We start from the raw sequence: 22,920 nt of genomic DNA, 5'->3' as shown, positions 1-22,920 counted from the left end.
AGAATCTCCATGTGATTTTTTTTATCTCATTCAGACAATCTAGCAAGCAGTGAAACACCAAGTTATGCTGGTTAAACGAAGAAAACACCATGGATGAAACGCCTGGCAGTTACAATCTTAAAGATACTGACTCCCCTCACATACACTGCCTATACCAGCTGACCACACTAGGCCTCTCTCTGTCTCTCTGACAGTCATTAGCACACATTCATGTTAACAAAAGAAACGTGAGTCAGATCCTAAGCGTTTTTACCATTAAGAAATTCCAAGTCTGTTACACCCATTAAGTCACATGCATAACATTTTTCCTAGTTTGTAAGTCTAGTTACTTGCCTTATAAAATACCAGCATCTCCAACTTCAGCCATTAAGATCACTGCCAGTCACGTGCACCAGTTTCACTAGACCCCCGCAGAGCAACTAAATTCAAATCCAAGGAAAGATGGTGATGGCAAGACATCACGTTCATCTGAATTTTGCAATCATTAGCATGCACATATAATTTAAAGCAAAAAATCACTCATGCATATATGACCAAGATAGTGCTTTCAAGACTGGGGAGGACTTCTCAGGTCCTCCAACACAAACAGGTATCTTCCCTTTAAGTGCAAACTATGTTAAACATTTAAACCACATACACAATGCATATGGAAATTCAGGTACCTGAAACATAATTCCAGCTTACCTGAATCTTGAGAATAGGTATGTCTTCCATTTGGTGTTTTCTTTTCACTTTCCAGGGTATACAATCATAGAACATCCTGGGTTGGAAGGAATGAACCTGCAAGGATATTTGAGTTCAACTCCTGGCTCCACACAGGACCACACAAAAATCAAACCCCGTGTCTGAGAGTGCTGTGCAAATTTTCCTGAACTCCAGCCAGTTTTGGTGCCCTGACCACTGTCCTGGGGAGCCTGTCCCAGTGCCCAACCACCCTCTGGGTGTAGAACCTTTTCCTAACACCCAGCCTGACCCTCCCCTGTCCCAGCTCCATGCTGTTCCCTCGGGTCCTGTCGCTGTCCCCAGAGAGCAGAGTTCAGCACCTGCCTCTCCGCTCCCCTCGTGAGGGAGCTGCAGGCCACCATGAGGCCTCCCCTCAGCCTGCTCTGCTCTGGGCTGAACAAACCAAGTGACCTCAGCTGCTCCTCATACATCTTGCCCTCCAGACCCCTGCCCATCTTTGTAGCCCTCCTTTGGAGGCTCTCTAATAGTTTTATGTCCTTCTTACATTGTGGTGCCCAGAACTGCACACAGTACTTGAGGTGAGGCAGCACTAGCAGACAAAAGTTTTGGCAACTCCATAAAAAGAGGGTCCAATCACCCAGCCCTGGCCTCTCTGCCTTCAAGGGGAAATCCTAAGATGAGCTGAGGCAATGACTGCTGCCTTACTTCAGTGACTCTGAAGATCCCTCACAGGGTGCTGCATCTGAGTTTACTTCCCAGGGATGTAACATCCCTCATCCTGTGCGAGGATGTCAGAGCACAAAACACACAGGTATTATGCTCTGTATTTCTAATATACTTGACTACATTTATAAAATAAAATAAATTTTTACATAGGATTGTTGAGCCAGCAGTAGGGAAACACAGTGAACACCAGTCAGAAAGCAATGCTCTTTTTCCAGCAAAGGGGAGGAAAGGCCTGGGAGTGGTAAGTAGAAACGATGGTAATACACACAGAAGCCTTACTGAGTGGAGATGTAAGAACAATTCTCTTCTTCCTTTACTCCCATGACTAAAGGTGATTTAACTGCTTTTTATACCTTATTGCTTTCTCTGTGCTTCCACCACAAAATGTAGTGGTTTATGCTTGTTTTTTCCTTTGCAGCTCCCTAAAGAACACAAGCCTGAGCTGCATTTCTAAGAGACCCGTAATTTATCCTTTGTGGCTTGCATTTGTACCCTTGGTGCCTCTGGTATTACCTTGCACTTGTGCTATCATCCTGTGCTTTCAACAGCCCTTGCTACAATATGAACATGAGGTCAACTCCTGAATCAGCCAAATTTCTCTTCTTCCTCTTTACGAACATGAGACATTTCTCAGAGCACCTGAGCAACAGCAGCTCATAGCCTTTTGGAATAAGAACTACAGGAAAGGGGAAAAAATCTACATTGCTGCAAAAGCTGCCCTTCTTGTTTATGCTGTTTCTTTTAATATCAAAACAAGATTGGCAAGTACTAACTCACTTCTTAATGGAAACCGACCCACTACTTTCCTAGCATCTACATGAAATACTACTTCAATTTACCAGACAAACCAAACTGATTATGGAAGATTCCTGGGCCAAGGTAATGAAACAACATGCCAATTTTATAATATAAAAATTTTGAGTGCCGCAAAAGTCAGATTTTACTTTTAATGCCTTTCTTAAATGTGATACACATGTTCACACAGATGGGCAATGTATCTTCATCTCTGACCCACATTTAATAGAATTATCTAAATTATATCTCAATGATACGCACATTTATCATACTTGAGATGTGCTCTCACATGATCCAGCCCCACAACATCACCTTGTCTAATTTGTAAATCCTAACAGTATAGTGTGATAGTAATATTTGATGTTCACCTCTGCTGGTAGGGAGTCTTTGTGAATACACACAATCAAAAACAGAAGAGCATCTTGTAGAGATCCCAGCACCAAAAACTGCCTCAGGATTGGAAAGAGACTTCGCTAAATACCCATTGCGATCTTTACACACTTTAGTTCTGACCCAGTTTAAGTGTACCACTTTGGAAATACAGGCCTATAATAAATCTTTAAACTTGTGTAATAAGCCTTGTGTACTATGAATTAAATTATCTTTTTGCTTACTTTCTTCTTAGGACCAAAATGCAGTAAGAAGGTTTACATTTAAATATCTACAGCATATGATTTAAAAAACAAAACAAACAAAAAAAAAAAAACTGTCTAGCAATTCTCTTTGTGTTTATTGCAACTACAGCATAGCATATTGTAGTCTGGTTTCCAAATATGATTTGTTATCCTCCTTGCCCATATGTCTTTATGTAACATACCTTTATGTTTTCTTTGACTGCTCTGCTCTCAGTAAGTTATAATGGTTTGCAGAGAGCCTTAGAAAAAACAACATTCCTTGCTTAAGTAATTTTAAGATGCATGTAGAAGATGCATAAATGATTATTGTGAAAACAGTCTTGTGATGAATGCACTGCAGAGCAAAAAATCACCATCATGCAATATCTCATCCAATACATCTAGGCAGATAACAATATATGTTATAGCAGTGTGGAACAGATCTAGAGGTGAAATTGTGTTATAAATGGGAGAAATCCATGGATACTGGAAGGACTGGGACTTCACATTTAAAATCATTTTCTGATCAATTCTGAAAAAGGAAATCCTACTCACTCTGAAATTAAAAGTACTTTCTGGTTGATTTCATTGTTAAGGTCAAGGATTAACAAATATATCACAAAATTTCTAGTTGCAGAAATTTTAGCCCTTCCTTTCCAGCTTTAGAGAAGCTGATTTGATTTGAACACAGAAGTGCAGATAACTGGAATATATCATGTACCTTACACTGCTCTGAAAGAATACTGAATTCCCAACTTTCCATTTTTATGAAATACAAGAACACATGGAAGTTGTTCAAAATGAGTAAGTTCCTGTGCCAGATATTGCATACCAGTATGAAATGAACCTGAACTAAGCTACCCAAACAGGTTTTCAGTGAGATAGCTTGGATACAGTGGAGCATCAAAAGCAGTAAAGCTGCTGATGAATATAGGTCAACATAACAAAATAAATCAGTCAGCAGTGTAAAAAAAAACTACTGATAGTAAAAAGAATATGAGCACCAAAGGTACCAAGGCTGAATCCTCATGAGACATGGATAGGCTTATGATTAGTCAAACACTGAACATCTTCCTTGGACTACTTATCACTAACCTGAACAGATTCAGATCTCATTACTGTTCTTTAACAAAAGTATGGCAAGTCATTGTGATAATTGCTTTGAAAATTATTTAATCCATGAAAAAAAAAAAAAAAAAAAGTTAAGCTTACTAACTATACAATGGAGCAGATAGGCTTATGACTGCCTCTCCAAACCTAACTGCAACAGGACACATAACAATTGCTAGGCTCTCCTGTTAGTACATAGTATTGATGGGTACCATCAATACAAAAATACTTCCAATTATTGTAAAAATAGAAGTAGGTCACTTGAATTGGAAAGAAACTGTTTCATTTCTTTCAGGACCAACTACTTTTAATGTCTTAATACTGAAGATTCAAATTTCCTAAGATCCCAGATGCTCATAACTTACTGCATTCTTGAAAAGAGCTTGAATACTGCTAAGACTTTTCTTTTTAATAACGTTATATTATAAACTTACAATCTAAACACCTTGTGTTCATACATTAGTGTAATCATCATAAAAGTGCTTTAGCAATATAATATCAATTGACAGGAAGCAATATAAGAAATGACAATGATAAAGGATAATTTGCGCAGTTCACAAAGTAGCAGGAACTTGGTTTGATTATCACAAGAATAGCTTGCCTCTACCTAGTAAGACACAATGCAGCAATATCAACTCCATACAAAACACAAAGATTTTCCTCCTTAGTCCCCTGATTGATGTGTGAAGAAAACACCAGAATCACAGCTTCACGTATAATGTCATATACAGAAAAGAACGAGATGCCTATGACATTAAAAGTCACAGACAGAAGAACCACAGTGAACTGATACTGCTAACATAAGACAAAAGCCAACAGAATTACTTCATTTAATTACAAATACACACATGTAAACACACACACAGGTATATATGCATGTACATGCACATATTGTGCAGAGACCATTCAGTCAGTCAAACCAGATCTTCTGTCACCATAGAAAATCATGTACTAGGACGACTCCAGAGTCTATGGGGCACCTATTCAATCCATTTATGTTCCCTGATGTCTATTTTTTAGGATTCTCTGATATTTTTAATTAAGAAATGATGGCAGTAAGGTTTCCATCAGTATCCTTTATACTTTCTGATGCATTGCAAGTTTAACTTTGGAGGCAGGTGGAGATAGCACAGAAGGTCTGACAGTTGTTAGTGGGTTTTAGGGCTTGCCATACAGACTGAACAGGTGTCCTGTGGACATACTACATGTGAGAAACAGTATTCTGAGGAGAAAAAAATGAGGTCAGAGTGGTTACTAAAGACTTTCTTTGAGCCACTGTATATCTTAAATGCACATTACAACTGAGATGATGAAAGTACTGGGGAAAAAACATTAGTTTAATAGTTCATCATATCCAGTACTCTTTTACAATATAGTGGTAACTCAACAAATGAAGTCTGACCCTAGCTGAAAGTCTTACAACCTGTATCACAGACACATGTAATGGAAAGAGGGATTACAACACTTTATGATATAATTCTTTAATTCCTTGTATTAAACTATTTTTTAATCAAGACAACTGGCTATAAATTTTTCCCCTAATAGCTTTCAAAATAAATATTTATATTCAGCAGGAAGGTAGCTATATCCAGTATCAAATCCCATACATTTCCTGCTCGGTGAATGAACTGGGGCTGATGGAATTAGCAGATGATCTGCAATGGTTCCTCTTTTGTTCGCACCTTCTAACCAAAACGCGACATTTACCTCGCCCACCAACACGTGCATGCCAACTGCTCCCCAGCTCAACAGAATATCCTCCCATGGGGAACCTTGGAAACACTTTAAGCTACAACAGAATTCGGAAAAATCAAGGGGGCAGTTCAGATGATTTAAAATACTGTGGGGCTCAACTCTGCACACAAATTAAACTAAAAGTTCACTTGTTTATATATCTCCCCATTACATAATACAATTATCATCTCATCATGCCTCTAACCTATTACTGTCAGCCAGCACTTCTTTGAAAGCATTATAAGAAAATGGTGGGTTTCTACTTTGTGTGATTGTGAACGCACTGAACCAAGTTTCCGTCCAGAGACAGAAAAAAGACTGCACTTTGGTCTTGAACTACATGGGTATCACTTTCAGAAGAAATGGTGAAATAGAAAAATGGATAACTTTATGGAGATTCAGAGAAGCTAGCCTAATAGAGAATTATTACCCCTTGGTATTTAGAAAAGCCTGCCTTGAATCCCTTGCTGACTTCATAAGCATACAGTTAATAGGTCTTGATGAAATTAGTAACTTTTCTATTTAAGCAGCATGCATTTTTTCTTCCCATATAACAGGAGAAATTATTTCCATGTAACATGAGAAACTCAGTACTTTTTCCTAACCAACATAAGCCTATAAGAGGAAGTTCAAAAACATCTAGGCTGGCACATATGCTTGTTTGTTGAAAGAAGTGTTTCTTACATATTTTAAATGCATCATCTTTTCTGTACTAGCCTTCATTCTATCCATTACCCACACAGATTTTCCTTCTGTTTTCTGTTGCTCTTTTGCTCTAGTTTAAGCAACGCATATTTTAGCAATGTTTCAAATTTACAACCAATGTATTTGAATACAAACAATGCTAAAATAGTTTAACTTTATATAGCTTTGCTGTTCCTAGATCTGATTGTCTCCATTTGTCTATGAAATGTTTGCAAGGAATTGGAATTGTAAAGATTTCCAAAATGTTAGCATTTGCAACCAATTCTCAGAAACAGAGAATATCTCATAATGTTTTAAATCTGAGTATATACTTTAAAACAAGTAGAACACACACATGAGGTAGAAAGTATCATGTTTTACCCAGTATTTACTGTTTAGGCTTCAGATTCTCACAGGGAATAGGCCTTTTGAACATGATTCAGTTGATTTTAAGATTGTATTTGCATTGTAAGATTGTATTTGCATTATAACTTGAAAGTTGAACAGACGTGGTAGAACATTCCTGGTAGAACAGGTATGTGATTTTATAGGGAAGAGGGCATGCGTATTTGCCAAATTTGTTCATCTTAAAATACTTTAAGTTTTACACATTCAGTTGCATATATATATTTTTATATAAAAACGGTAAAAAATTATACTCTTTTGTAATAGTTTCTCTAATTTTGGCAAAGACCCCATGTCTAATAACTTTATTTACTGCTTTCGATTTTTAACAGAAATATTGCTGTTATTGTAGGGAAGGGAAAGGAGTGCAAACTTATTACAGTGCTGTGGGACACAGAGTAGTCTATCACCTGTGTACAAGTTAGAGCACTCTGTGAGGAGTGCTCATCCTCAGGAGGATGCCTGAGGTGAGGAAGTTGACTCCACGCCTCAGGACTGCCTCGACCAAGAAAGAAAGAAGGGTGATTGTTGTGGGCGACTCCCTCCTCAGGGGAACGGAGGGCCCTATTTGTCGGCCTGACCCCACACATAGGGAAGTCTGCTGCCTCCCTGGGGCCAGGGTCAGAGACGTTACCAGGAAGCTTCCAAACCTGGTTCGCCCCTCTGACTATTACCCGCTTTTGATAGTCCAGGCTGGCAGTGATGATCTTGAAAAGAGAAGCCTCAAGGCTATCAAACAGGACTATAGGGGGCTGGGACGATTGGTGGAGGGAGCGGGAGTGCAGGTGGTGTTTTCGTCTATCCCTACGGGGGAAGGGAGAGGCATGGAGAGGACACGGAAAGCTCACGTGGTTAATAGGTGGCTCAGAGGCTGGTGCCAGCACAGAAATTTTGGGTTTTTTCACCATGGGGAGCTTTACTCGGCGCCCGGCCTGATGGCCCCAGACGGGTCCTTATCTCCAAGGGGAAAACGGGTCCTAGGCCAGGAGCTGGCGGGGCTCATAGAGAGCGCTTTAAACTAGGTAAGAAGGGGGACGGGGCTCAAACAAGGCTTGTTGGAGCTGTGCTGGGGGAAACAATGGCTAGGCTGGGGAAGAAGGCGATGGCCCAGCTGAAGTGCATCTACACTAATGCACGCAGCATGGGTAACAAACAGGAGGAGCTGGAAGCCATCGTGCAGCAGGCAGGCTATGACTTGGTTGCCATCACGGAGATGTGGTGGGACCGCTCCCACGACTGGAGTGCTGCAATGCCTGGCTATCGGCTCTTCAGGAGGGACAGGCAGCACAGAGGGGGTGGTGGCGTGGCTCTCTACATTAGAGAATCTTTTGATGTTGTGGAACTTTTGATGTTGTGGATGAGGAGACGGATGAGGAGTTTTATAGGCAACTGACAGAAGTTGCAAAATCATCGGCGCTTGTCCTTGTGGGGGACTTCAACTTCCCGGACATATCCTGGAAACACAACACGGCACAGAGAAAGCAGTCTAGGAGGTTTCTGGAGAGCGTGGGAGATAGCTTCCTGACGCAGCTGGTCAGTGAACCTACCAGGGGTGGTGCCCCACTAGACCTTCTCTTCACAAACAGAGAAGGACTGGTGGGAGATGTGGTGGTCGGAAGTTGTCTTGGGCAGAGTGACCACGAAATGGTAGAGTTCTCTATTCTTGGCGAGGCCAGGAAGGGGACCAGTAAAACCGCTGTCTTGGACTTCCGGAGGGCTGACTTTGAGCTGCTCAGGACGCTGGTTGGCCGAGTCCCTTGGGAGGTGGTTCTGAAGGGCAGAGGAGTCCAGGAAGGCTGGGCGCTCCTCAAGAAGGAAATCGTGATGGCACAGGAGCAGTCCGTCCCCACGTGCCCAAAGACGAGCCGGCGTGGAAGAAGACCGGCCTGGCTGAACAGAGAGTTGCGGCTTGTGCTTAGCAGAAAAAAGAGGGTTTATAATCTTTGGAAAAAAGGGCGGGCCACTGAGGAGGACTACAAGGATGTAGCGAGGCTGTGCAGGGAGAAAATTAGAAAGGCCAAAGCTCATCTGGAGCTCAACCTGGCTACTGCCATTAAAGACAACAAAAAATCCTTTTACAAATATATCAACGCGAAACGGAGGACTAAGGAGAATCTCCATCCTTTACTGGATGCGAGGGGAAACCTAGTTACTAAGGATGAGGAAAAGGCTGAGGTGCTTAATGCCGCCTTTGCCTCAGTCTTTAGTGGCAACACCGGTTGTTCTCTGGATACCCAGTGCCCTGAGCTGGTGGAAGGGGATGGGGAGCAGGATGTGGCCTTCGCTATTCATGAGGAAATGGTTGGCGACCTGCTACGGAGCTTGGATGTGCGCAAGTCGATGGGGCCGGATGGGATGCACCCGAGGGTACTGAAAGAACTGGCGGAGGAGCTGGCCGAGCTGCTTTCCATCATTTATCGGCAGTCCTGGCTATCGGGGGAGGTCCCAGTTGACTGGCGGCTAGCCAATGTGACGCCCATCTATAAGAAGGGCCGGAGGGCAGACCCGGGGAACTATAGGCCTGTCAGTTTGACCTCAGTGCCAGGAAAGCTCATGGAGCAGATTATCTTGAGGGTCATCACGCGGCACTTGCAGGGCAAGCAGGCGATCAGGCCCAGTCAGCATGGGTTTATGAAAGGCAGGTCCTGCTTGACGAACCTGATCTCCTTCTATGACAAAGTGACGCGCTTGGTGGATGAGGGAAAGGCTGTGGATGTGATCTACCTTGACCTCAGTAAGGCTTTTGACACCGTTCCCCACAACATTCTCCTCAAGAAACTGGCTGCTCGGGGCTTGGACTGGCGTACGCTTTGCTGGGTTAGAAACTGGCTGGATAGCCGGGCCCAGAGAGTTGTGGTGAATGGAGTCAAATCTGGTTGGAGGCTGGTCACTAGTGGTGTCCCCCAGGGCTCGGTACTGGGGCCAGTCCTCTTTAATATCTTTATCGATGATCTGGATGAGGGCATCCAGTGCACCCTCAGTAAGTTTGCAGATGACACCAAGCTAAGTGCGTGTGTCGATCTGCTCGAGGGCAGGAAGGCTCTGCAGGAGGATCTGGATAGGCTGAAGCGATGGGCTGAGGTCAACTGTATGAAGTTCAACAAGGCCAAGTGCCGGGTCCTGCACCTGGGGCGCAACAACCCCAAGCAGAGCTACAGGCTGGGAGATGAGTGGTTGGAAAGCTGCCTGGCCGAGAAGGACCTGGGAGTATTGGTTGATAGTCAGCTGAATATGAGCCAGCAGTGTGCTCAGGTGGCCAAGAAGGCCAACAGCATCCTGGCCTGTATAAGAAGCAGTGTGGCCAGCAGGTCTAGGGAAGTGATTGTGCCCCTGTACTCGGCTCTGGTGAGGCCGCACCTTGAGTACTGTGTTCAGTTTTGGGCCCCTCGCTACAGGAAGGACATGGACGTGCTCGAGCGAGTCCAGAGAAGGGCGACCAAGCTGGTGAGGGGTCTGGAGAACAAGTCTTACGAGGAGCGGCTGAGGGAGCTGGGATTGTTCAGCCTGGAGAAGAGGAGGCTCAGGGGCAACCTTATCGCTCTCTACAGTTACCTTAAAGGAGGCTGTAGAGAGGTGGGGGTTGGTCTGTTCTCCCACATGCCTGGTGACAGGACGAGGGGGAATGGGCGAAAGTTGCGACAGGGGAGTTTTAGGTTGGATGTTAGGAAGTACTTCTTTACCGAAAGGGTTATTAAGCATTGGAACGGGCTGCCCAGGGAGGTGGTGGAGTCACCATCCCTGGAGGTCTTTAAAAGACATTTAGATGTAGAGCTTAGCGATATGGTTTAGTGGAGTACTTAGTGTTAGGTCGGAGGTTGGACTCGATGATCTTGAGGTCTCTTCCAACCTAGAAATCTGTGTCTGTGTCTGTGTCTGTGTCTGTGATCAACACCAGTCAGTGGGAGGCACTTTCACCACTCTTGGTTTCTGGAGCACCAACTTCGAAACTGGCTCATAAATCATCTCCCAGTGGGACACTCTTCGGATAGTCCTGACAATGTGCTGAGAAGTGATGCGTTTATTAAAATGCATCAGTTCCCTAGTTTATAGGGAACCAGGGGAAGTGTATCAGTGTTCTCTGTTCTTTTCTGCTTAAACAAAGTGTTCCTTCACCTATACTGAAGGAACACTATAAAAATGGTACAGAAACAACAAATAAGCCACCTCTCTCCCCATTCCTTCCCCAGTATAAAACTTCTTCCACTTAGCAAATCTTGCAGGATCATTTGTGTGCTGCTTAGTGTCTTTTGTCATATAGTGACTACCATTGCTAACAAAGGTTTATTTTTATAACTTTCAGTATAATTTGGACAGTTTGGGGACATCAATGCATTTTAAAACACCAGGTGAATGATTGAGGTTGACATTTATGTACTTACTGACTCACGATGAAATGACATAGATAAAAAAGAAATTAATCCTAAATTAATAGGGTGAAAAAAACTTAGATATATCTGGAATCTCTGGGAGATACCAGACTGTGGTGTTCATTATACATATAGAGAAAATTCTATGAATGTTATAAAGTGTTTCTCAAAGTATCAATATTCAAGACCAGAAGTATCACATCATTTAGATTTTTTATACCAGAGCTCACAATTCAGAGCTCTAGTTAACTTTATGAAAACGTATGCGAATGTGAACATTTTATTGCAAGACTTTGAATTTATTCTAGAAAATAGTATTTAATAATTAATTTTAATGCATTTATGCAGGTTTCACTGATGTTTTTGTTATAAGTAGGAAGCAAGTATCAGATAAAAGCCATCCTTCTAAAAATAGATATGTTACATACTATGTGTTTGTATGAAGCAGAGCAGACTGGGATATCTACATGACTTTCTGCCCGCAAAAGACCCATCCTCTGTAGGATGTAAAATCAGGTCAGAACTTAAATTAAATGCCTCCTGCAAGCAAGCCAGCCTATTCTGAAGGTGTGACATTTATGTGCTTAAAGTCTATAGCACTCTTAGTGAATGATACTACCTAAAGAAGAAAAGAACAGTGTTATCATCAAAACTTATGATGCCCATTAAGTCTTTTGATGAGCATAGGTGAATTTAATTGCTCTTCAGAGCCTAGCAGATAAATCATAAAAGTTGCATACAAAATTAACAAGACCACCTCAAGAAAGTGGTGGCTTCATATTGACATCCCTGAAAACAAAATGGTCTTCACAGATCACTTGGGGATTCATCACTCTTGAGTAATGTATTTACCATCTGTGCTCATCCCAAAATACTTCTGATAGAGTGTTGGAAATTCATAAATATTCTTAGGTAAACATCTCTCATGCTTATGCAGACAAGCAAATAGTTATTCACAGAGTCATTTTTCTAATACAGAAGTAGCAAAAATAGTTGGCTAGACTGAAAGCATACTTCAGATCAGGAAACACCTAGTCCACATAAAAGGTCTCCAGATTGCTCTAAGAAACCAGCTTGGGACACCACACACTTTAAACCCTGCTAGGATGGAGTAATATTTAGACCTTATCTACAGTTTTCATCCATTACTGAGTGAATTCTCCCTGTCTGGCATTCTCCCTTATGATCTATGGCCTCAGCAATGTGAATAACACAACACTTAAACATCTCTAGGGAGAAAGCAATAGTCAAGTTTATCAGTGAACTTACTAAAAACATTTAGTATAGAAACACAGTGAGGATAGAGGGGAAAAAAAAGCAAATGCTATCTTGCTTGTTTCCTTAACCTTCCAAGAAGCCTTCTGGAGCTTTCATAGCATCCACCAGAAGGTCAAAAACCCTCCTGACTGTTCTCTAGTTCTGATAATGGTGTCTCACCTGAGAAACTTCACCTCATGAAATCTGTCGGTGGCCATTTATGTCCTGCTCTTAGGCAAGGATTTTCCATGTTAAGAACTTCTAAAGAAGTAGCTGGAACATAGCATAACTGTCTTTCTGGCAACCCTCATTGCCTCCCAACCCAAGATTATTTATGATGACTTTTGATGACTTCAAGGATTTGTCCATAAACCACCAGCCTGTCACTGTGTTAAACCAGAACAAACATTCTCTGGGGTGCAGGCTAGGCCAAAGCACTGCTGTAAAAAATGATTCTATTTTTCAGTATTTCTGAAAAGGAAATACTAAGGTGAAGTTTTAATGATATGTAAAAATATCACAAGTTCCTTTGAAAAAAAAGAGCTTGGAAGGCAATACACTGTTCTTTGCCAAATGCGAGGCCCAGTTTCAACACAGCCAAAATGCTACTATATCACAATAGAATAACTTGGAGAAAGAAAAGACATAACTACTAAAGTTTAAAATAGTAAAGGAGTACATTATCACTGCTGAATTCCTCTCTTACAGAGTACAACCACTATTCGTGGTTCTGCTCAGATGGAAGGAATTATACACAATTAGAATAAAGCAAATTTTGTACAAATGAAACTATTAAAAATTGTATTATGTTGCACTGTCAACATATAATGGCACCACTGTATACAAATCTACTTGAGAATCAATATTCCACTAAAGTACAATATAAACAAACATATCCAAGCAAGACCCTAGTGCTTAGAGATTTTGAAATAAGAAATATTCTTACTCTCAGCTAGTTAGATCTGTAAACTGAGTACAGAATTAATTTTATGCCAGCAAATTACTGTTTTTAACAAGTTATACAAGGCACAGAACCATATAATTGCCCTACACTTGAAATATGTTCTCATTCAAATACTGGTAATGAAGTTAGCTGAAGGTGCAGTACATGCGGGGGGGGAGGGGGGGAGGGCGGAATCACATCTTATCTGTTCAGTGACTTGTTCTTTACAAGTGGTTGGTTGGAAAATTAGCAGCTATTCTTTTCTGCAGTAATAAATTCTAATATTTGAAGAAAGCAAGAGCAGATGGATTGCCAGTTCATTGCCACTTGCCACAGCACAATGAAGATTTAATCTTTATGATGAGCAATTCACTCTTTACATAACCACTATACTAGCATTCTAATACAGTTTCATCATCACATTTAAAGCAAAGTAGCTAGTTTCCTACATTTCTTTGAAGTAGTGTTTTTATTTTTGTTGAAATTGCATACAAATTGTTCTGAGACATTTTACCCCTACTTAAGTTGTAACCCTTCAAGTAAGTACTAAAATCACAGAACAGAAGCACTGTTACAGTGATCTGAAATACAGGCCTACATACAAAGATTTTATCAAGAAAACTTTAGGCACAAGTCACTCATTTTTATTTTGCAGAAATAAAAAATGTATTGATCTATATTGACAACTATAACTTCTGTTGGTTTGGTGAGACAGTCTTCATATTTTACTGGATGAGCTTCTCTCACTAAGATTGACCAGTCGTTAGATGAACACATCTTTGTCTGTAGCTGGTGCAAACTGATTTTATCATTCCCTAGATTATGGGGTAGCACTGTGCACATGGGAAACTCCCACAGCTCAGTGGCATCCAAAACTCTGAAACTCAGCCAGCCATCTTCTGACTTTCTAAAACCTTTGCAGCACTACAGAAACCTCTGTTGATGACTAATTACTGCTCAGATTCAGCTGAGCAAACTTTTTCTACTGTATTCACAGCTTTGTTCAGAGTATTAGTTATCTATTAGAAGGCTTTTCATAAACAGCACCACAGACTGTAGGGATAAATTGTTTAGCTGTTTGTAAAAGTGAAAATTACCCTTCTGCAAAGATGAGCAAGGTGACCCAGAAGAACCTTAACAGAAGAAGCCAGATGGAACAGCTTGGCTTTTCTAGAGCTTCTCCTAACTTCCCTGTGCTTCATTTTCTAGGAATAGTCTTTCCAACAGAAGTAAGGTCCCTTCTACCCTTGCTATAGTCCTCTTTCCCTTCTTTTTGATGTACAGCTCAGACCGCTTGCATTTGCAGCATAACTGCTCTCCGCTTCTTAACCTTATACAGAAGAATTAGAGACCTAGAGAGAACTGTGGTATGTGGCTAAGCATGTTCTTGCTTAACATCCAGGAGCAAGAGAAGCAGGCTCCTGTAGGACATAACTTAAGCTGTCTTGACAGAGCCACACTTTATGGGCACTGAAAAGACACAGGCAGAGAACTCCGTAGTGGTATAAGCAGAAACTTTAATGAATTCATAATCGAAATGTGGGAAGAAAAATACCACACTGTTTGTTTTGCATCTGCTTGTTTATCTTTTACTTCAGACAAGACCAGAAGAGGGTGCTGAAGAATATGCAGCATAGTTTTAGGCTTTGCAAAAGCAATGAAATGCAACACTACTTTACAATGCAAATTTAGCAGCTTCTCTTTAGCCTGTACAGAAATTCTTACAAATTCAACTCATTTGATAAAAGCAAGCAATTCATGTTACCCAGCCTATTTGCACGTCTATCTGTTTTGCTTAACTCTCAATTTTCACGTACCTTTCTTGCAAAGCATTTCAAATATTCACACAAGCTGCTAGTGCACCGTCTCCTGGAGCACCGTAAGCATGTGAAGCATGATGCAAAGAAGCACAAAGATGAAAGCCTTTCACATTTTTGCAAAGGCAGACCACATGATGATTCTTCCTCAGCACATTGTTCTCTGTCAAGGCACTGCTCAGTCATCCTGGGTATTTACAGGAGGAAGAAGAAAAGCACAGATTTGTATATTTTTGCAAATCTGCTTTTGGTTCATTTACACTTGTACCAGTTCATATAAATTATAAGAGAATATGAAATTATTTGTTGCTTAAGCAAGTTTAAATGGAACTAAAAGGGTGCATCACATTTTGAAACTACTAAAATAAGCTGTTTCTCAGTACAGTAAAATACTAAATGTCTTTTAGTCTGAAATCAAAATTATTTTCAAAGAAAAAAATACAAAACATTATCATAACCATAGGGTAGAATCATTACAAATGTCATAATATGTTGGGCAAGCATAGAGATTGTTGCTGCTAATTAAGTAATAAACTTAGTCTCTTTTAATCACAAGAAACTGTGTTCTCCATGATTCCTTGTTGTGTAGTCCTATAAATTGAAGTATATTATTCCTTCTGAATTTTCCTTAGCCTGTAAAAATTTAGGAAAAATTGAGACAAATCTGCTCTTTTACCTACATCAACAACAGACTTACTAGGAGGACTTAAGGCATGCAATGTGTATTTCACACACGCATTTAAAGGTACCATTCTGATTAGTTGAGTGTCCTGGTATACAGACTGGGTTCGGTGCTCTGAAAAAATCAGAGCTTGTTTAATTCCATGTTGAAATGGACATTGGCCTGCCTTAGGAATACATGCAACTGATGACATCTAGGGAAAAAATGTGGCTGTATCTCTACAAAAACACCCAGTTTTGCTGCTCAGTCACATTTTCCACTGTGAATTTTTGTTACTACTGAGTGGTATGTAATATCCAGAAATTCATTTCATTCCCATTTCAAAAGGCTCTTTTCAGATACAGTCACATGGAATTCTCTTTGATTTGTCAGCTCAGTAACTCCTGACCTTTGACATTCGTACAGGCAGCATTTGGAGGGAATTAAAAGAAATACCCTTCTCCTTACAAAAAGGTTGAAAAAAAATGGAGTTCCTAAATGTTTATTGCATAACAAGACCAACTATGGAAAATATTAAACAAGAAAATTATTAAAAACTTGTGAGAATTCACACAGAAAAAAAAATGTGTGGCTAGATTAGAACTAATTTGTTTCTCAAGTATTCAAAAGAGGTCCTTTTAAACCAAATATGGTCACTGATTATTCAAACTATCAGATCATTCAGATATTTATGTCTAGATGTGTTAACACAATAAACATAGCCCTCTTTGCTTTCTTAAAAGCATTGTGGAAGATGGAGAACTCAGAATATGACATCAGGTTTTACTTCCTTTCAGGTCATTTCTGCTTTTAACCAACATATATGAGATTATGGCACAAAACCATAGCTGTTTTTGTTTGTTTGTTTGTTTAACTTGCTTACCAAAAATTTCTAAATAAGTACAAGAAAGGTGGACAAAAAACTTCATACACTAGCAGTTATCAGGTAGAACCTAGCATATCAGAGATTATTATGCAGAGTAAGAATAAGCAATTATGGTTCCCAATTTGCTAATCAAAATCAAATGTTTAGACTGCATATATTTAACCATGCAGCTGTCTGTTCAGCATACGCTTTAGGTACAGCAATGTCACCAACTTTGAATCTTCAAAATGCAGAAAAGGGAACCTTAAAAATAAATCATTAAACTTTTCTAAAAATACTAAGGTTTTAAGATGTATTTTGGGAATTATTTGCTTGTCCTGGTGTAATATCTCAGCACAACCACAGTGGTAGAAATTTGAATTTACCACTCAATGCAAAAACTGAGAAGAAAAAAAAAATTAAATTAACTTTTGCATTACCACTCATTTGAGAAGTTAAGTATTTACGAAAAGCACCAAGGATGATGGCACCTCTAAACTCTGAACACTGATATGTCTGAGCTAGCTACTCTGCACACTGCTAGAAGTTCTGCATGCAGTCAGAGAGAAATGGGCATTCTGAGCACACAAGACAAACAATCTATCCTAAACCCTGAATCTTACCATTTTTGCTCATTATTATGAAAGGAAAATAATGGCTAATCAAGTGTAAATGTCATAAAATACATTAGATGTCTCAGTTTCTCTCTTCACAGCAATGATCAACCATCTTTAGCACTGCAAGCCTCCATAGAGGAGGCTAAGCTTCCTTTTCTTCAGGGTATGCATGGCCTTGTCATTCTGCTCAGTTCTGTAGCACTGAACATAATTTGCAATTTCTATATTAAATAGGAATATTTTTCCCCATCACCTCTCTTCCCATTAGTCTGCTGCATTCTTTTGAAGTCTGTTGAAAGCAGGGGTTCAAGACACTGATCTAGAGGCACTGTGACAAAGTAATACAGAAAAAAAAACAAACACAGAAATCTAAAAAAAAGTCCAGTGTGTACATATGAGGAATTAGAAGTTAATGAATAGTTGCAGCTATAATGTAACTGTGATCACTAAAGACAGCAGAATTGCTCACAAGCAGCAAGTGCTGCAATGGATAGATACAGACTTTTGAGAAAGGTAAGTCGTGGGGGTCATATTGTGCTTTTTTCAAAATAAATAAATAAATAAATAATAAAACAAAACAAAACTCTCAACTATAATCACCTGTAGTTGGCAGAGAAAAGGCTGGCCAAGAATTTATGGGTCAAGGTTGGAGGGAAAACTAAAAAGATGGTGTGTCCACGGATGTTTGTTACAGACAACTCAAGTCCAGAAGAAAAAGGAAAAAAAAATCAATAAAATTGAAAGATTCACAGTTGTAGGCCTTCTCATGAGAAATTTTAACATCCCAACATCTTCTGGAAAAGTAATGTAGCATGACACCAACAATCAACATTACTGGGACACGCTGGTGATAATTTTTTGATGCAGCTATGGGACAAGGTGACTAGAGGAGATTCTGGATCTGCTACTCATAAATAAGAAAGCACTCTATGGTGATGCAATTGATGGTTAATGGCAGGCTTGCCTGTGAGAACATGAGATGGTGGAGTTTAAAGATGAGAAAGGAAGACAAGTAGCAAAACAAAGATCCCAGTCTTCAAGCAGTGAACAGATTCAGAGAGATCCCATGACAGTCTGTCCTGAAGGGTAAGTGAGCCAACAACAGCACTTTGACCTCCAAGGGCAGCCTTTTCAAGTACAAGAATAGTCCCTTCTTATGTGCAGGAAAACAAGCAGATACTGCTTGCCTAGAGAGTGAATTCCTGACCAAGCTCAAACACACACAATAAAAGCACTCTCCAGAAAGTGGAAATAGGAACCCACTACTTGGGAAGAACACAGAAGCGTCATCTGGGCATGCCAGGATAGCATCATGAAGACAAAGTGGAGCTCACATTGAAGCTATTGAAGATGATGTGAAATTAGTGCCCTAAACAAAAATAAGAGCTTCTGGAAGTACATCAGCACCAAAAAAAATGAACATCGTGTTGATCTGCAGCTGCATGATGCCAGTAACCTAACTGATAAAGAACATGGTAAAGGTTGAGATACCCAATGTCTCGGTCATTATTAGCAGGGTCTGTTCTCAGGTCTCCCAGGCCCCTGGTAGCAAAAATTAGGGGAGCTCGGTACTATGCATTGTAGAAAAGAATCAAGTTACAAACTACTTAAGTAAACTCATCATACACAACGCCCTGGACCAGAGAAAATATACCTAAAGGTTCTGAGGAGTCTTTGACACTCTGAGGCCACTATCATCTCTGACAGATAGGCTAGAGCATCTCCCCTATAAAGCAGGCAGAGAGTTCAGCCTGAACAAAGTTCCAGGGAGACCTTATTGCAGCTTTCAATATGTAAGGGGGACTTTTAAGAAAGATAGGAATGGACTCTTTACCAGGGAGTGTAGTGACAGGACAAGGGGTAATGGCTTTAAACTAAAAAAGAACAGATTTGGATTAGATATTCGGAAGAAATTTTTCACTGTAGGGGTGGTGAGGCACTGCACAGGTTGTCGAGAAGCTGTGGATACCCCATTCCTGAAAGTGTTCGAGACCAGGCTGGATGTGGCTTTGAGCAACCTGGTCTGGTGGGAGGTGTCCCTGCCCATGGCAGGGGGGTCGGAACTGAATGGTCTTTAAGGTCCCTTCCAACCCAAACCATTCTATGATCCTATGAAACTAAAGCAAGTGAAATTCCCAATGCAAGGGGAAAAACTTCAGGACTGGAAGTAAGCTGCCCAAAGAGGCTGTGGAGTGTCTTTGAAAATCTTGAAGACTTTGAAAGTTTGATCAAGTACAAAACAACTTGCTCAAACTTTGAAGTTAAGCCTGTGTGGAGTATAATGCATGACCAGATGAACTCCATGGGCTTCTTCCAGGCTAAATGATTGTGTTGAGGCTGTAATCAGTAGGATATACACAAGTAAAACTACAGACAATTTCTAAGAAAAGTGTAAAAGTAAGTAGCTTAAGCAAAAGGATGTGGTGCCATTCGTGATATTTTCGAACAGAAGAGAATGGAAACGTATGGAAAAAACAGTTTGATCAAAGCATGTTAGCTGGAATCCAATCAGTATAGACTAGATTCATAGGTTTAGGCAAATGAAAAAAATCTACTGTATGACTATTACAAAGGAATAAATTCAAGCTAATAGGTAGAACACGAAGCTGGAGGGGCAGAGTAGAAGTGGGGAATTACTAATTTTGAGCTACATTCTGAACACAACCCCACACTTGTCAATAAGTTAGATAAGCCACTTCTCATTTACTCATTTTTTTTTCTGTATAATGGGTATCACATTACCCAGCACACATTAAGTGTTTGAACCAACTTGATTAGCACTGATAATATGATCCAGCTCTTTAAGAAAGTATCTCAAAACTATCTCCAGTCTCTCATTATCTGAACGTATATGTCCTTCAGACACCTTTCATCTATCACATTAAACGATGACCTTTATAGAGGAAAGTTCTACAGCATGCAAGCCTCAGTTTGTTTGGCACATCTCTTGCTGAAATGTCATTTGAATTAGTATGCACACCACCAGAAGGAGTCCCAAGCCATTAAAAAAAATCACATTCAAAGTAATTCTAAAGTTAATACCAGCTGATACCTTTGCTTATTATTCCTTACTCCAACAGAATGTATATTGGCATTATAAAAACAGATGGTTTCAAATTTGCATGGGTCATTTCAGAACCAAGAGCCTTCCCAAACACCTAGTGTTTTCACTCTGGGCAATCAGTCAAGGTCTGTCACTTGATTTTGAAGCACTGCAGTCATCCACAAGGTTTTCCTCAGGCACAAGAGAAGATTCATGCTCTGGCTAGTCCCCAGAAGAGTTTGGTTCACATCTACCTGCACCATGGATTAGTTTAACTCATGTTTTGATTTTTCTGACAAATCTCATATTTATGCTTCTGTGAGATGAAATTCTACATCAGCTCTTCCAATACACCTAAAAAGAAAAGGGTCCTTGCTTTTTCTTTCAAAATAAGCTGTTGGTAGTCAGGTGGCAGGAAATTTTGCCTGTTCCTGCCTAGACACAGTACTACAATCTCAATTAAACATTGATTCCTCTGTTCCCAGAAGCATTGTACTCTCAAAAACGGCTACTGCTTTTTCCTTAATGGTGGAAAAAATTGTTAATGATACCAATTAAATGATGTGAATGTCATTTCTACATTTTTATTCCACTGCAGGTCAGCAAGATTGCAACTGGAAAATAGAGACATAGCAACTTTAAAACAGTTTAATTAAACAATTCTTTGCAAAATGGAAATACTGAATAAAATTTAAGCACAGGAAATCAAAAAGTGCTCTGACTGATGAATGAGTTGACAGGGCATTCAAGACCGCTGTGCTATAGTTTTCCAGTCAAAGTGCACCCAGGCAATGCTGTGAAACAGACATAACCGTTATATCCTGCCTCTAGTCCTTGTAATTGCTAGATACAACAAAGTAAATTTAGAAGAGTGGCAGGTGTCAATATTGATTTATTTTCAATTATTTTAATTTCATACTTAATTAGTTTTATAATTCCCTTAATATGCTTGAAAATGACATTTCTTTTCAACCTTTCTTACTAAATGCTGAATATTTTTTCTGTTGAGTGCTAAAACTCCCTTCTTTCTAATGGAGGAGAAGGGAATTTGGCTCTCATGGCATATGCCTCCACTTTCCTCATCAGCAAATGTGCTTGTTTAAATCACACAACCAAGAATCTGGATCTTATAACACAGGTAAGCTGCTATGCTAGCTTCCTTGCTTTCTTACCTTGTATGTATGAGGTATTAGTGCTTGCAAACACATTACATTCTGTAGTAGTGTCCTGCAGAGTTTGAATATTACTAAAGCATTCCCTTTAGTTTAGCATCATCTGAAATTGCTTAATGAAAGATTAATCAATCATTAAGAGCCAACCATAGTACAGGCTTGGAGTTGTTTTATACTGAGACTTAAAAATGCATTTCTTGATAGAATAAAAAAAATATTAATATTATGAATATACACGCAATGAAATAAATGTACAGTTAATGTATGTGAGTTTATAATTGGAAACTATGTGAGTTTATAATTGGACAAACTGTAATGTTCTGTTTTTTCATTACTGTAATTATACAGTCAGGTGAGAGGGACTTCATGGCTTCTAATTGCAGATTTTCTTCCATAATTGTTTTCTGAAGCATATGGAAGTGAAATACTAACAATAAACAGTCTCCAGCAATAATTGTATGTATTGCCCATCATTAGTGCATATTGGAGATAAGGACACATTCTATCCTTTCTATCCTGGGACAGAAAGGAAAAACAAACAACAACAAAAAATAACCTTGCTTGCTGTTTACAAAAACACAAGGAGGACAGATGTTTGCTTTGTTCTCCCTGTACTAGTTTGTCTAAGAGTTCCGAATTCCAAGGGAATAACAGAGGAGACACAGAACTCAGTGATGCTTTACCATATAATTATACAAAGAGAGACTCGAAATCAAGGTGAATATAGACAACCACAACAAGTATTAGTGCAGTGTAATGCTCATGTAACAAGATTGAAAATTAAAATCTAAGGAAGTTACCATGTTGTAGTAACTACAATCAGAATACTAAGGATTAGAAAACTAGCATAAATATTTCTCAGCCTAACCAGGGAAGAAAAGTTTCTGTACAATAAAATTAGAGATTTCTAAAACTGAAGAATCTTTTTGTTTTAAGAAGAACTTCACAATTTTTACTTAGCACAATGAAATGTCAGATCTCATTTTGTTCAGAGCAAGCCTAGCTAACCTACTGGCAGAGCCACTCAGAAGAATGTGGGCTTCTCGTCATGTCCTTGGCCAAACCACAACAACTGTCGAACCAGCAGGAACACATTTTGACTGTCAGGAATACAAAGCACAAATCATATTCACCATTAGTTTACATCTGGTATAAATATCTACCACGCCTGGTTCTTTCTGCTACATGATCAGACAACCACATTCAGTTGGGTTGTAACATAAAGCAGACAATAGCATTATTCTTTGGTCAGATTTTTGCAGTCACTATACACAGGCCTTCACTGAGCTCTCTCAAACAGCTCCATCTCTTTCTTGTAGTGGGAGCTCAGAACTGGGATCAACACTCGAGATATGAACTCCTACAAAAAGTCTTGAATTATTTTTTTTTTATCTTTTTAAAATGTTGGACAGATAGATGTTTCTAG

This window comes from Cygnus atratus, chromosome 1, assembly GCF_013377495.2.
Source record: "Cygnus atratus isolate AKBS03 ecotype Queensland, Australia chromosome 1, CAtr_DNAZoo_HiC_assembly, whole genome shotgun sequence".
Taxonomy (NCBI): domain Eukaryota; kingdom Metazoa; phylum Chordata; class Aves; order Anseriformes; family Anatidae; genus Cygnus; species Cygnus atratus.
This window is presented reverse-complemented; position numbering follows the sequence as displayed.